This window comes from Oncorhynchus tshawytscha, linkage group LG12 (assembly GCF_018296145.1).
Source record: "Oncorhynchus tshawytscha isolate Ot180627B linkage group LG12, Otsh_v2.0, whole genome shotgun sequence".
NCBI lineage: Eukaryota > Metazoa > Chordata > Actinopteri > Salmoniformes > Salmonidae > Oncorhynchus > Oncorhynchus tshawytscha.
Genome location: NC_056440.1, coordinates 16877324 through 16893239, shown reverse-complemented (window position 1 = coordinate 16893239; position 15916 = coordinate 16877324). Strand labels below are relative to the sequence as shown.

General features: G+C 43.3%; 1 pseudogene; it reads right to left on the bottom strand.

Annotated features, from left to right (window-relative positions):
* Positions 1-13137: 13137 nt before the first annotated feature.
* On the bottom strand, positions 13138-15237 carry LOC112263919 (annotated as a pseudogene).
* Between the last annotated feature and the right edge of the window lie 679 nt (positions 15238-15916).

Genomic DNA, 15916 nt, shown 5'->3' with positions numbered 1-15916 from the left:
CAATGGCGAAGGGCAACTGCTGGTAGGAAAGCAGCTATTCCTGGTGATTGACTGTCCCTGGCTGTGTGGTCAGCTCACAGGGCTCAGCGTGGACATGTACGCTGAGAAATAACATCTCTCTGACCAGATCCCGCCTGGCATGCCAGCTATGTAAACCTTTGACATCATTGTGGTAGAACATGGGTGGGCTGGAGTGACGTACACTAGATAGTTAGACTGGTGCTCTCCATCCCATCCAGCATCAGGGTTAGCCGGCCAGGCGGCCACAGAGAAACAGACTGAGGCATGGGAGCTACGTTACCATTGAGGACATAGAAAAGGCTTTTTCAGAAGAGGGAATTGAGCCATGGTTGTCATCTTTGTCATGGAGTGTACTTGATAGTCAGATCGTTGTTTTTTGTCTATTTTGTTTAGTTACTTCACTTATCATCACTTGGCTGTGTTGTGAGGTCATACATTCCCTTCCCTCTTTACTCATGAAATAGGTTTAGTATCTTATTCTCTTCCCATGTATCATGTGAACAGTACCAGGGCTGTCCAACCCTGTTCCTGGAGAGCTACCCTCCTGTAGGTTTTCACTACAATCCCAGTTGTATTGTTAGGTGTTACTGCACTGCTGGAGCTAGAAACATAAGCATTTCGCTGCAACTGCGATAACATCAACAACATATGTGTCCACAACCAATAACATTTGATTTGATTTCCTTTGAACTAACCTGATTCATCTTATCAATCAGCTAATTATTAGAAGCGGGAGCGCTAGATTAGAGTTGGAGCGAAAACTTACAAACGACAATACAGGAACAAAGTGGAGTCGCAATTCAACGGCTCAGACATGAGACTTATGTGGCAGGGACTCCAGACAATCACGGAATATAAAGGGAAAGCCAGCCACGCTGCGGACACCGACGCCTCACTCCCAGAATAGCCAAACACCTTATTCGCCCGCTTTGAAGGAAAACCCAGAGCCATCAACACCGGCCACCACCGCTCACAAGGACTGTGAGCTCTCATTCTCTGTTGCCAACATGAGTAAAACATTTAAGCGTCTTAACCCTCACAAGGCTGCTGGCCCAGACGGCATCCCAAGCCGAGGCCTCAGAGCATGTGCAGACCAGCTGGCTGGAGTGTTTACAGACCTATTCAATCTCTCCCTATCCCAGTATGTTGTCCCCACTTGCTTCAAGATGCCGACCATTGTTCCTGTACCCAAGAAAACGAAGGTAACTGAAGTAAATGACTGTCATTGTGAGGTGCTTTCAGAGTCTAATTAAGGATCGTATCACGTCCACCTTACCCGACACCCTAGACCCACTACAATTTGCATACCTCCCCAACAGATCCAAGGATGACGCAATTGCCATCACACTGCCCTGAACCTTAGTTACTGTTCCTAGCCGGCTTCCACCCAGTACTCAACCCTGCACTGTAGAGACTGCTGCCCTATGTACATAGTCATTAAAAACTGGTTACTTTAATAATATTTACATACTGTTTTACCCACTTCATATGTATATACTGTATTCTAGTCAAGGCTCATCCTACATAACTACTGCTGTGCACACCTTTTCCATTCATATACTGTCTATATCACAACATTATATACACAAAGTGCACAAAACATTGACACCTTCCAGTATTGAGTTGTGCCACCCTCTTTTGCCCTCAGAACTGGCTCAATTCGTTGTTCATTCTACAAAGTATCAAAAGCATTCCACAGAGACGCTGGCGCATGTTGAATCCTTTGGGTGGTGGACCATTCTTGATACACATGGGAAACTGTTCAGTGTTAAAAACCAAACAGTGTTGCAGTTCTTGACACACTCAAACCGGTGTGCCTGGCACCTACTGCCATAACCTGTTTAAAGGCACTTAAATATTTTGTGTTACTCATTCACCCTCTGAATGGCACACATACCTAATCCATGTCTCAATGCTTAAAAATCCTTCTTTAACCTGTCTCGTCACCTTCATCTACACGGATTGAAGTGGATTCAACAAGTATCATCAATAAGAGATCATAGCTTTCACCTGGTCAGTCTATATCATGGAAAGAGCAGGTGTTCTTAATGTTTTGTGCGCTCAGTGTTTTTACAGTGCATTTGGAAAGAAATTCAGTCCCCTTGACTATTTCCACATTTTGTTACGTTAAAATCAAATTGTATTGGTCACATACACATGGTTAGCAGATGTTATTGCGAGTGTAGCGAAATACTTCTAGTTCCGACACTGCAACAATATCAAGAAATAATCGAACAATTCCACAACTACAGTTGAAGTCGGAGGTTTACATACACCTTAGCCAAATACATTTAATCTCAGTTTTTCACAATTCCTGACATTTAATCCTAGTAAAAAGTATTTGTCTTAGGTCAGTTACCATTTTATTTTAAGAATGTGAAATGTCAGAATAATAGTAGAGAGAATGATTTATTTCAGCTTTTATTTTTTTCCATCACATTCCCAGTGGGTCAGAAGTTTACACACACTCAATTAGTATTTGATAGCATTGCCTTAAAATTGCTTAACTTGGGTCAAATGTTTCGGGTAGCCTTCCACAAGCTTCCCACAATAAATTGGGTGAATTTTGGCCCATTCCTCCTGACAGAGCTGGTGTAACTGAATCAGGTTTGTAGGCCTCCTCGCTCGCACACACTTTTTCAGTTCTGCCCACAAATGTTCTATAGGATTAAGGTCAGGGCTTTGTGATGGCCACTCCAATACCTTGACTTTGTTGTCCTTAAGCCATTTTGCCACAACTTTGGAAGTTTGCTTGGGGTCATTGTTCATTTGGAAGACCCATTTGCGAGCAAGCTTTAACTGCCTGACTGATGTCTTGAGATGTTGCTTCAACATATCCATATAATTTTAATTCCTCATGATGCCATCTATTTTGTGAAGTGCACCAGTCCCTCCTGCAGCAAAGCACCCCCACAACATGATGCTGCCACCCCCATGCTTCACGGTTGGGATGGTGTTCTTCAGCTTGCAAGCCTCCCCCTTTTTCTCCAAACATAACAATGGTCATTATGGTCAAACAGTTCTATTTTTGTTTCAACAGACCAGAGTACAATCTTTTTCCTAATGTGCAGTTGCAAACCATAGTCTGGCTTTTTTATGGCAGTTTTGGAGCAGTGGCATATTCTTTGCTGAGCGGCCTTTCAGGTTATGTCGATATAGGACTTGTTTTACTGTGGATATAGATACTTTTGTACCTTTTTCCTCCAGCATCTTCACAAGGTCCTTTGCTGTTGTTCTGCGATTGATTTGCACTTTTTGCACCAAAGTACTTTCATCTCTAGGAGACAGAACACGTCTCCTTCCTGAGCGGTATGACGGCTGTGTGGTCCCATGATGTTTATACTTTTCTACTATTGTTTGTACAGATTAATGTGGTACCTTCAGGCATTTGGAAATTGGAAATTGCTCCCAAGGATGATTTATTTAGGTTTTTCCATGATGTCAAGCAAAGAGGCACTGAGTTTGAAGTTAGGCCATGAAATACATCCACAGTTACACCTCCAATTGACTCAAATGATGTCAATTAGCCCATCTAAAGCTATGACATCATTCTCTGGAATTTTCCAAGCTCTTTAAAGGCACAGTCAACTCAGTGTATGTCTGACCCACTGGAATTGTGATACAGTGAATTATAAGTGAAATACTCTGTCTGGAAACAATTGTTGGAAAAATAACTTGTGTCATGCACAAAGTAGATGTCCTAACCGACTTGCCAAAACTATAGTTTGTTAACAAGATATTTGTGGAGTGGTTGAAAAACAAGTTTTAATGACTCCAACCTAAGTGTATGTAAACTTCCGACTTCAACTGTACCTAATACACACAAATCTAAGTAAAGGGATGGAATAAGAATATGTCCGTTATAGGCAAGATGCAATAGATGTTATAAAATACAGTATATACAGCGGCAAGAAAAAGTATGTGAACCCTTTGGAAGTACCTGGATTTCTGCATACATTGGTCATAACATTTGATCTGATCTTCATCTAGGTCACAACAATTGACAAACACAGTCTGCTTAACCTAATAACACAAATCAAATCAAAGTTTTTTTGTCACGTGCGCCGAATACAACAGGTGTAGAGCTTACAGTGAAATGCTTACTTACAGGCTCTAACCAATAGTGCAAAAAAGGTATTAGGTGAACAATAGGTAAGTCAAGAAATAAAACAACAGTAAAAAGACAAGCTATATACAGTAGCAAGGCAATAAAAGTAGCGAGGCTACGTACAGACACCGGTTAGTCAGGCTGATTGAGGTAGTATGTAGATAGGTAGGTATGGTTAGAGTGACTATGCATATATGATGAACAGAGAGTAGCAGTAGCGTAAAAGAGGGGTTGGCGGGTGGCGGGACACAATGCTGATAGCCCGGTTAGCCACGGGAGCACTGGTTGGTCGGGCCAATTGAGGTAGTATGTACATGAATGTATAGTTAAAGTGACTATGCATATATGATAAACAGAGAGTAGCAGCAGCGTGAAAAGAGGGGTTGTGGGGAGTTGGGGAGGCACACAATGCAAATAGTCCAGGTAGCCATTTGATTATCTGTTCATGAGTCTTATGGACTGGGGGTAAAAACTGTTGAGAAGACTTTTTGTCCTAGACTTGGCACTCTGGTACCGCTTGTCATGCGGTAGCAGAGAAAACAGTCTATAACTTGACTGGAGTCTCTGACAATTTTATGGGCTTTCCTCTGACACCGCCTGGTATATTGGTCCTGGATGGCAGGAAGCTTGGCCCCAGTGATGTACTGGGCCGTTCGCATTACCCTCTGTAGCACCTTACGGTCAGAACCCGAGCAGTTGCCATACCAGGAGGTGATACAACCGGTCAGGATGCTCTCGATGGTGCAGTTGTAGAACCTGTTGAGGATCTGGGTGCCCATGCCAAATCTTTTCAGTCTCCTGAGGGGGAAAAGGCTTTGTCGTGCCCTCTTTACAACTGTCTTGGTGTGTTTGGATCATGATAGTTTGTTGGTGATGTGGACACCAAGGAACTTGAAACTCTCGACCAGCTCCACCAAAGCCCCGTTGATGTTAATGGGGGCCTGTTCGGCCCGCGTTTTCCTGTTGTCCACGATCAGCTCCTTTGTCTTGCTCGCATTGAGGGAGAGGTTGTTGTCCTGGCACCACACTGTCAGTTCTCTGACTGCCTCCCTATAGACCGTCTCATCGTTGTTGGTGATCAGGCCTACCACTGTTGTGTCATCAGCAAACTTAATGATGGTGTTGGAGTCGTGTTTGAACAGGGAATACAGGAGGGGACTAAGTACACACCCTTGAGGGGCCCCAGTGTTAAGGATCAGCATGTCAGACGTATTGCTGCCTACTCTTACCACCTGGGGGCAGCCCGTCAGGAAGTCCAGGATCCAGTTGCAGAGGGAGGTGTTTAGTCCCAGAGTCGTTAGCTTAGTGATGAGCTTCGTGGGAACTATGGTGTTGAACGCTGAGCTGTAGTCGATGAACAGCATTCTCGCATACAGTGGAGCAAAGAAGTATTTAGTCAGCCACCGATTGTGCAAGTTCTCCCACTTAAAAAGATGAGAGAGGCCTGTAATTTATCATAGGTACACTTCAACTATGACAGACAAAATGAGAAAAAAAAACAGAAAATCAAATTGTAGGATTTTAAATTAATTTATTAGCAAATTATGGTGGAAAATAAGTATTTTCTTTGCTTATGGCCTTATAGAGTTGGTTGAGAGCGGTCATAGTGCCAGCTTTGCTTTGTGGTGGTAAATAGACGGCTACGAATAATACAGATGAGACCTCACTTGGTAGATAGTGTGGTCGACAACTTATCATAAGGTACTCTACCTCAGGCGAGCAATACCTCGAGACTTATTTAATATTAGACCGTGCACCAGCTGTTATTGACAAAAAGACCCCCCCTTGTAATGTCTCTTTTCTGCCGGTGCATGGAAAATCCTGCCAGCTCTATATTGTCAGTTTCTTTGTTCAGCCGCGTCTCAGTGAAACATAAGATGTTACAGTTTTTAATGTCCCGTTGGTAGGATAATCTTAATATAAGGTCATCAATTTTATTTTCTAACGATTGCACCTTAGTAAGGAGAATTGGGAGGAAGGCGTTGGGAGTTTACTTGCTCGCCTCCTGCTTCTCAGAAGGATCCCCGATCTGTGTCCCCTTTTCCGGCGTCTTTTCTTCAAGCAAAAGGTGCGGATCTGGGACTGTTCCAGTGAAAGCAGTAAATCGTTCTCGTCGGACTCGTTAATTAAATAGTGAGTAATTGCTTTTCTGATGTCCAGAAGTTATTTTCGGTCTTAAGAGATGGTAGCAGCAACATTATGTACACAATAAGTTAAAAAATAAGTTACATAAAACGCAAAAAAAAACAAAAAAACTATTGCACAATTGGTTGGGAGAATGTAAAATGTCAGCAATGTTCTTCGGCGCCATCTTGTAATTTATGCTTCACTGTAGTTGCTATTAAACACCAAGACCTGGCTGTTAGTCATCACATGTGATGTGAATGGGCGGATAGGGGGCTACAGAAACCAAATGGACACTTGGAAAGCATTGCAATTTAATATTTTGTTGTATCATTTTATTTCCTAATAATTTAAGCTCTTCAGATTTCTTCAGAGAATACTGTACCAAAACTGTTACACGTAGGTGATAGCGAGGGGGTGAGCTAAGCTAACGAGCCTGCTATCGAAACCCATACTAAACCCATACTAAAGTGCCTTGTCTCAAATGTATTTATCATTGCTCTGACTGATTTTGGTTACAAGAGGGTTGCACTGGCATCCTCAGATTGACTTCTATCAAAAACTGAAACATTTAAAACAGGAGATTGGAGTTGGAGCTATATGCGCTCTGACGCACAGAATATTTGTACATTGGCAGGTCTGACCTTTGAGCAGTTCGCGGCAGTTTTCCTGATGAGAGTCAGTATGGAGAAATCAAATAATTTTCAAATCAATCATCAAACCATTTGTCATTGTTGTTCGATTTCTTCGTTCACACTTTCACTATTACAGTGGAACATTTTGTCCAGGAAGTTGTCTAAAAGGGATTGAATTTGTTGTTGCCTAATTGTTTTTTGGTAGGTTTCCAAACTACATTCCTTCCATCTATAGCATTTCTTAATATTATTCAGTTTCTGTGGCTTTGATGCCTCATGATTGAGTATTGCTCTGCTATGGTCTGATAGGGGTGTCAGTGGGCTGACTGTGAACGCTCTGAGAGACTCTGGATTAAGGTCAGTGATAAAGTAGTCTACAGTACTACTGCCAAGAGATGAGCTATAGGTGTGCCTACCATAGGTGTCCCCTCGAAGCCTACCATTGACTATGTACATACCCAGCGTGAGACAGAGCTGCAGGAGTTGTGACCCATTTTTGTTGGTTATGTTGTCATAGTTGTGCCTAGGGGGGCATATGGGGGAGGGAATGCTGTCACCTACTGGCAGGTTTTTGTCCCCGTGTGCTGAGAGTGTCAGGTTCTTCTCCGGTTCTGACATTTAGGTTGCCACAGACTAGTACATGTCCCTGGGCCTGGAAATGATTGATTTCCCCCTCCAGGATGGAGAAGCTGTCTTCATTAAAGTGTGGGGATTCTAGTGGGGGATATAGGTAGCACACAGGAGGACATTTTTCTCTGTTGAGATCATTTCCTTTTGAATTTCTAGCCAAATGTAAAATGTTCCTGTTTTGATTAATTTCATGGAGTTAGTTAGGTCTGCTCTATATCAAATTAGCATACCCCCTGTGTCCCTTCCCTGTTTCACACCTGATAGTTTGGTGGATGGGACTACCATCTCTCTGTAACCTAGAGGGCAACCAGTGGGTACATCTCCTATATTCCAGGTATCTTGTAGGATGACAATTTCCCATTTCTTTGGTGAAGTCCAGGTTCCTGCTCTTTAGGCCAAAGGCAGATGATCTCAGGCCTTGGATATTCCAGGATGAGATAGTGAAGGCTTTGTGTTCCATAAAGTGTCCAATGTTGTTGCTCGTGTGGTTTGGCCTCAGGCCAGTAAGTGTGAGCAGAGCCTGCTGAGCTTCTGGTACATGCCATTGACTTAGGTTAGTGTAAGAGTATGGGTTGGGCCATTTTTGCCCACTCACAGTCTGGGCGTATGTGTGACTTCCATGTTGAGGCTCTCTTTGTGGGGGTGGGGTGCATGGGGTGGGCAGGAGGGGCATACGTCTGATCTGAGAGGTCCTAAATTGGGTGTGGGCATGGTTGACTTGGGGGTGTTGATTGGTTGGGGTGGGGAGTGTATATGGCTGGTGGTGTTGTAGTCTGGATGTAGGTCCTCTCGGTGTGGGACCTCTATGTGTAGGTCCAGGGGGGGGGTCCAGCAGGTCTGGAAGAGTGTCTCGCTGGTCTGGCTGTGGTATCTATTGATCTGTTTCTTCCGTTCTGAAGTTTTGGGGCTGCGTTTGAGAGCGACGTCCTTTAGAGTCCGGGCGAAGGTGGGCACTGCTGCCTTGTATAGGTGGACCTGGTCATAGAGGCTGTTCAAGTCCAGTGTGGAGTGGTGGGCCAAGAAAACATTTGGTTTTGAGGCACAGTCACGGGAAATACTTGTGTTTACCTGCTGTATGGTAGCAGGGTGGAAGTCTTTTCGTGGTAGCAGGGTGGAGATAACCACTTGTGCATTGGGAAAAGTAGAAGAAGCTTTTTCAATCACTCCCTTCAGTGCTGTGGCCACCCTTTCCTGCTGTGTTCTCAGGTCGTTTGTGCCTGTGTGTATTATTGTGTGGCTAGGTGAACCTAGTTGGTCCTCAGACAGAAGGTCTAGGGCGCGCTAGGTGCTTGGACACAGGGTTTAGACACTGTGTTTGGGGGGAAAAAATGTTTTTATTGTATACATTTCCCATTTGAGTCCATAAGGGGGACAATCTGTCTTTTGTATGTCCTCAGTGGGTGTGGGGGGGGTTGTCAGGAGGGCTATCAGGGTGGCTGATGCGGGGGGGTACTCAGAGGAGGTGAGATCCCCTGGGCTTGGGGTTCTTTATTTGTCTGTTCTGCTGGTTGGTGGTTGTCCTTCTGGAAGGTTCTCCCACCTCCACGGAGGAACTCTGGAGCTCTGTCAGAGTGACCATCGGGTTCTTGGTCACCTTCCTGACCAAGGCCCTTCTCACCTGATTTCTCAGTTTGGCCAGGTGGCCAGCTCTTGGAAGAGTCTTGGTGGTTCCAAACATATTCCATTTAAGAATGATGGAGGCCACTGTGTTCTTGGGGACCTTCAATGCTGCATAAATCTTTTGGTACCCTTCCCCAGATCTGTGCCTCATCACAATCCTGTCTCAGAGCTCTACGGACAATTCCTTCAACCTCATGGCTTGGTTTTTGGTCTGATATGCACTGTCAACTGTGGGACCTCATATAAACAGGTGTGTGCCTTTCCAAATCATGTCCAATCAATTGAATTTACCACAGGTGGACAATCAAGTTGTAGAAACAGGATGCACCTGAGCTCAATTGAGTCTCATAGCAAAGGGTCTGAATATGTATGTAAATAAGGGATTTCAGTTTTTTTATGTTTAATAAATTTGTTTTAAAAAAATGTAACCTGTTTTTGCTTGGTCATTATGGGTTATTGCGTGCGGGAAATGTTTAATTTTATAATAAAGCTGGAACTTAACAAAATGTGGAAAATGGGAAGGGGTCTGAATACTTCCTGAATGCACTGTATATATTCTAGAATCTGACATTACTTGTTATGAAATGTCTTAATTTTTCATTTTTTAAAATATTTGTGTGTATTGTTTTGTATTGTTATGTATTACTGCAATGTTGGAGCTAGAAACATAAGCATTTGTCACGTTCTTTCAAAATCGAACCCAGAAGCAGACCAGGACAAGGAGAGTAGGAAGAAGGTGAGTATTTATTTACAAGTGAATGTGAATGGGTAGATATATCCAGGTGGCGTAGCGGGCAGCGGTGGTGAGTTGATGGGAGTAAATAGGTGGATCCAATGGGGTAGCGGAATCCTCCGACGACCAGGCGGGAATGGGGTAAATGATCCGGGTGAGTAACTGAAGACAGAACAAACGGAGGTAAGTTTAAGGTAAGCAATACGTAAAAAACAACAAAACAAATTCTATCCAACTTGAGGCTGATACTATGGCACAACATACTGTTCATGGCTAACGATCCGGCAGGGAATGGATGTCAGGTCAGAGCTTTTGAAGGGGAGAGGTGATGATCAGGACAGGTGTGCAGATTACTGATGGGATACAGGTGCGGGTGAACATGATCTCCCAACAAGCTAATTCGCCCGGCAACCAGACAGGATGCGTTCCAGGACACCGGAAACACACTCCAGGACAGAAACACAGGCAAACACAGACTCAGGAAGCGGGATTCGTGACACATTTCGCTGCACCTGCGATAACATCTGCAAAATATGTGTATGCGACCAATAAAATGTGATTTGACTTAAACTAATTCATCTTATCAACCAGCCATTTATTAGAATCAGGTGCACTAGATTAGGGTTGGACTGAAAACCTAGGAAGTAGCTCTACAGGAACAGGGTTGGAGAGCTCTGGTATGGACCAAGGCCTTGGAGTACCTTGAAGACTATTGTTCACATCTGCTTGTACTCAACTGTGAAGGATTTCATGCAAACGTCAATTATTATGCCTCTAAACATGGTTCCAATACATTAATTTTACAAAACAGAAACCAGACCTCTTAACTATTCACAATCATCTAATAATCTCTGTATGCAACAGCCAACATTTCTACTATGAGTTTAATTGCCTGAGAAGTGTTTACAGTTTAGAGTTTAAACAGCTGCTAAGAATATCCCAATGTTAGCTGTGACAATCATGCACTGCACTGTAATTTTCATGTTAGATTTGGCTCATTACTTCGATGTTAGCTGTTACTCTAGTTCAGAAAACATCCTTTACCTATAAAAAACAGATTTCTCCATCCAAATGAAATTATTTTGTGTCTGCCTTTCATAGATTTGCGAGTGAGGCATGCTGTGCTGTGCAGCATGCTGTGCTATGCTTTGAAGAGTGCAATTAAAAAGACTGCATCTGTAGGCTAATCTGTAGGCGACTGCCGACTGGCTGATCTACAAAGAACCTTGCAACAATAATAACTACTCAATATTATTTGTAGATCAGTCAGTCACTCACAATTTACCCATGATACATTTCAAGTTTGATCCTCTCGAACACGGCCACTAACTTGTATTTAAGGAAAACCTGTCTCTTTGACGAACCCATTGCCCCTTTTTCTCCCCCGAAAGCCCTTTTCCCTTAGAGTGCAGTCACCATATCCTAGAAAGATACAGAACTTTGTGGAACAATTAAAACTATACAGTGGTTCTCAATCCTGGTGCTGGGGACCCAGAGGGGTGCACATTTTAGTTTTTGCCCTAGCACTACATACAGTCGGGCAAAAAAGTATTTAGTCAGCCACCAATTGTGCAAGTTCTCCCACTTAAAAAGATGAGAGAGGCCTGTAATTTTCATCATAGGTACACTTCAACTATGACAGACAAAATCAGGAACAGGAAAAATCCAGAAAATCACATTGTAGGATTTTTAATGAATTTATTTGCAAATTATGGTGGAAAATAAGTATTTGGTCACCTACAAACAAGCAAGATTTCTGGCTCTCACAGACCTCTAACTTCTTCTTTAAGAGGCTCCTCTGTCCTCCACTCATTACCTGTATTAATGGCACCTGTTTGAACTTGTTATCAGTATAAAAGACACCTGTCCACCACCTCAAAAAATCACACTCCAAACTCCACTATGGCCAAGACCAAAGAGCTGCCAAAGGACATCAGAAACAAAATTGTAGACCTGCACCAGGCTAGGAAGACTGAATCTGCAATAGGTAAGCAGCTTGGTTTGAAGAAATCAACTGTGGGAGCAACTATTAGGAAATGGAAGACATACATCTGGGGCTCCACGCAAGATCTCACCCCGTGGGGTCAAAATGATCACAAGAACGGTGAGCAAAAATACCAGAACCACACGGGGGGACCTAGTGAATGACCTGCAGAGAGCTGGGACCAAAGTAACAAAGCCTACAGTGAAGCATGGGGGTGGAAACATCATGCTTTGGGGCTGTTTTTCTGCAAAGGGACCAGGATGACTGATCCGTGTAAAGGAAAGAATGAATGGGGCCATGTATCGTGAGATTTTGAGTGAAAACCTCCTTCCATCAGCAAGGGCATTGAAGATGAAACGTGGCTGGGTCTTTCAGCATGACAATGATCCCAAACACACCACCCGGGCAATGAAGGAGTGGCTTCGTAAGAAGCATTTCAAGGTCCTGGAGTGGCCTAGCCAGTCTCCAGATCTCAACCCCATAGAAAATCTTTGGAGGGAGTTGAAAGTCCGTGTTTCCCAGCACAAGCCCCAAAACAGCACTGCTCTAAAGGAGATCTGCATGGAGGAATGGGCCAAAGTACCAGCAACAGTGTGTGAAAACCTTGTGAAGACTTACAGAAAACATTTGACCTCTGTCATTGCCAACAAAGGGTATATAACAAAGTATTGAGATAAACTTTGTTATCGACCAAATACTTATTTTCCACCATAATTTGCAAATATATTCATTAAAAATCCTACAATGTGATTTTCTGGATTTTTTTCTCATTTTGTCTGTCATAGTTGAAGTGTACCTATGATGAAAATTACAGGCCTCTCTCATATTTTTAAGTGGGAGAACTTGCACAATTGGTGGCTGACTAAATACTTTTTTGCCCCACTGTACCTGCTTCAAATATTCAACTCATCATCAATGCTTTACGCTTTGAGGATTTGAATCAGGTGTGGAGAGCTAAGGAAGAAACTAAAACATGCCCCCCTTTGGGTCCCCAGGACCAGGATGGAGAACCACTTCTGTACATCATGGGAAGATTTTACAAGGTTGACATTAACAGAGGGCAGACTTCCCCTTTGGCGTTAGTTGTGCTGTTGACTTGATCCCAGGGAATGTACTGAAGGCCCAGGCCCACAGTACTGCAGTGTTTTGATTGGTAAGTGCTTTCCCACATTTTGTCAAGTGAGACATGTTACAATCGTCAAGATGTCTTTAAATAATAGTACAAGAAAAATCCTTGTACATTTGAATTATGTTGGAATCATTTATTCACTTGGCACTCATCCTAACCCAGTGTAATGCAATGACATTGTTTTACAATAAATATAATGTTTAAATAACACTTCACATTGAAGGTACAATAACAATGTGTGCTATGGCTGGATAAAAAGTTATTTGGATCACAGACTCCGTGGTAAAGGGGAATGTGTGCATGTTTTGAGAAGAGGGTGTGTGCTGTGTAAAATAGGCACATCTACTCTTAAGTGTCCTTCCCTAGTCTCTCCTCTTCATCTGGATTTGTGTGTGAACAGGTTAGAGGAGGATATAGACCAGTTCTTTGAGATTGGTATGAAGAGAAGGACATGGGGAGAGAGCCACTTTAGACAGTTACTGGAGCCAGGGTTCAGAAGAACAAGGCTTCACTCAATTGTACTCCAATTCTGTCCTAAGGACTGGGCAGAGCTGTCCATTTTGTGGCCTGCCATTGGTGTGCACGCCAATCGAAAGGTCAGAGGGCACGACAGATGGTGTGTCAACAGGCTGGCACAATCTCCATAGAATCAATGTTGCTGGCCATCCTCTGCCTCAGGTGTTTGGCAAAATCTACTTGTGTCTGAGAGAGCACTTTGTTTATGATGGTCTTTGGGATCCAACCCTGTGAGGGAGAGAGACAGGGTGAAACAGGGAGAGAGACAGGGTGATAAAGGGAGAGAGACAGGGTGAAACAGGGAGAGAGACAGGGTGAAACAGGGAGAGAGACAGGGTGAAACAGGGAGAAAGACACAATGAAAAACAGTATCTAAGGGCTAGATCCAAATCAGAGTCACGCTACCAGACTCCCACATAGCTGTTGTTATGACGGTGTCAGAAGTGGAATTCACAAGCGGCTTCCAGTGTTATACCTATCGCGGACATTGCCATAGGCAGTGTTGAGGAATAACTGATTACATGTCATTTGAGTTTCATTATTTCTATATAGCCTACACATTCATTTTCAACTTCCAGCACAAGTGGAACGGGTGTGTCTTCGGGCCAATGACCACAGGAGCATCCGCTCACTGATTTGACAACTCCAACGCAGTTACACCTCCGACATATCACCTAAATAAAAACAATGATCTGCTATGCAGGTGCAGGTTATCGCGGGCTAACGCTGAACTGACTGAATCTAGGGCTCAGGATTGTCAATACAACCACCTTCAACCATCAAAGTTAGTCAGTGACCGTGATAAAAGGACAAACAGTATCTATGAGGCAATAAGTTCCAGAAAGGATTTGATGAAAATGCTTCTAGCAGAGGGTGAAAGTCAAACAATATAGTTACAGTTGTATTTGTCTAGCCTAGTGATGAGATGCAGGGTAATGGCCTTTTACCGTTTAATCTATGCTTAATAACCAGGTGAACTTGGACTTGTTTGGATCATCAACACTGGGCCACATCACTATACATGTTGGTCCGTTCTCCGCCCTGACAAAGTCAACAATACGGTGTAGAATATGTGTGTATGTTGAAGTCCAACACAATATTACAAATATTATTTTTCTATGATGTATTGTTAGTGATTTATAGCCATCCATCCATCTTTTTGTCCGTCCCTTGAGTATATGAACAAGCCTACCTGACAACGCCCCTCTGTTCGGGCATGGTAGGGTGCTGAGTAGACATGCCTGCCAGGAAGCACGTGGACCCCCGGCGCTTGGCATAGCGAACACCAACGAAGTCCCGCGGCCCCACCATGTTACCAGGTGTGGGTCCAGACACCTCGTGGGTCACCATGGTCTCCTGACCTATCTTCTGGAGAATCTAGTGAAGGAGGAAGGGAGTCAAAAACCTGCACTGTACAAAAATATAGAAACACAACATTTAAAGTGTTGGTCCCATGTTTCATGAGCTGAAATAAAAGACCCAGAAATGTTCCATATGAACAAAAAGCTTAGTTCTCTCAAATGTTGTGCAAAAATGTGTTTACTTGCCTACTTAAATAAAGGTTAAATAAATCAAAAGTAAACATCCCTGTTAGTGACATCCCTGTTCTGATCTTGTTGCCAACTGATGCACATTCAGATGTCATGAATCAGCACTGCAGTGCTCTCCCTGTCCTCTGCCGTGCCCTGATTGTATTACTGTTGATATCTGGAAATGTGCATGTACATCCTGGCCCATTTACTGTTGCTAGCCCCAATTCTGACTTGTGCTCTGATATCTGCATCACTGATTTCTGCTCTCGCAAAAGCCTGGGTTTTCTGCACTTTAACACCAGAAGCTTATTACATAAAATTGGTCAATTGAAAGTGTGGGTTTACAGCTCCTATCCGGATGTGCAGGTCATTACTGAGTCATGGTTAAGGAAGAGTGTTTTGAATGCTGATGTTAACCTTTGTGGTTATAACCTCTTTTGGCAAGAGAGATCTTCCAAAAGTGGGGGAGTGATAATCTTTACCAATGACCACCTTCAGTGCTCGGCTGTTTCCACCAAGTCTGTCCCCAAACAATTTGATTTGCTCGTTTTAAGTATTAAACTTTCAAATTGCTCTTTGTTGACTGTTGCTGGGTGCTATCGTCCTCCATCTGCACCAGCCTGTACTCTACATGCCCTAAGCTCTCTCCTGGCCCCTTACATTAAGTCTGAATTTGTCCTGCTAGGTGACCTAAACTGGGACATGCTTAAACCACCTGACCAAGTCCTAAAGCAATGGAACTCCCTAAATCTTTCTCAGATTATTTCCAATCCCACAAGGTATGACTCCAAACACCCAGAAAAGGCTACTCTTCTTGATATTATATTCACAAATAAACCTGATAGGTACCAGTCTGGTGTTTTCTGTAATGACCTTAGTGATCA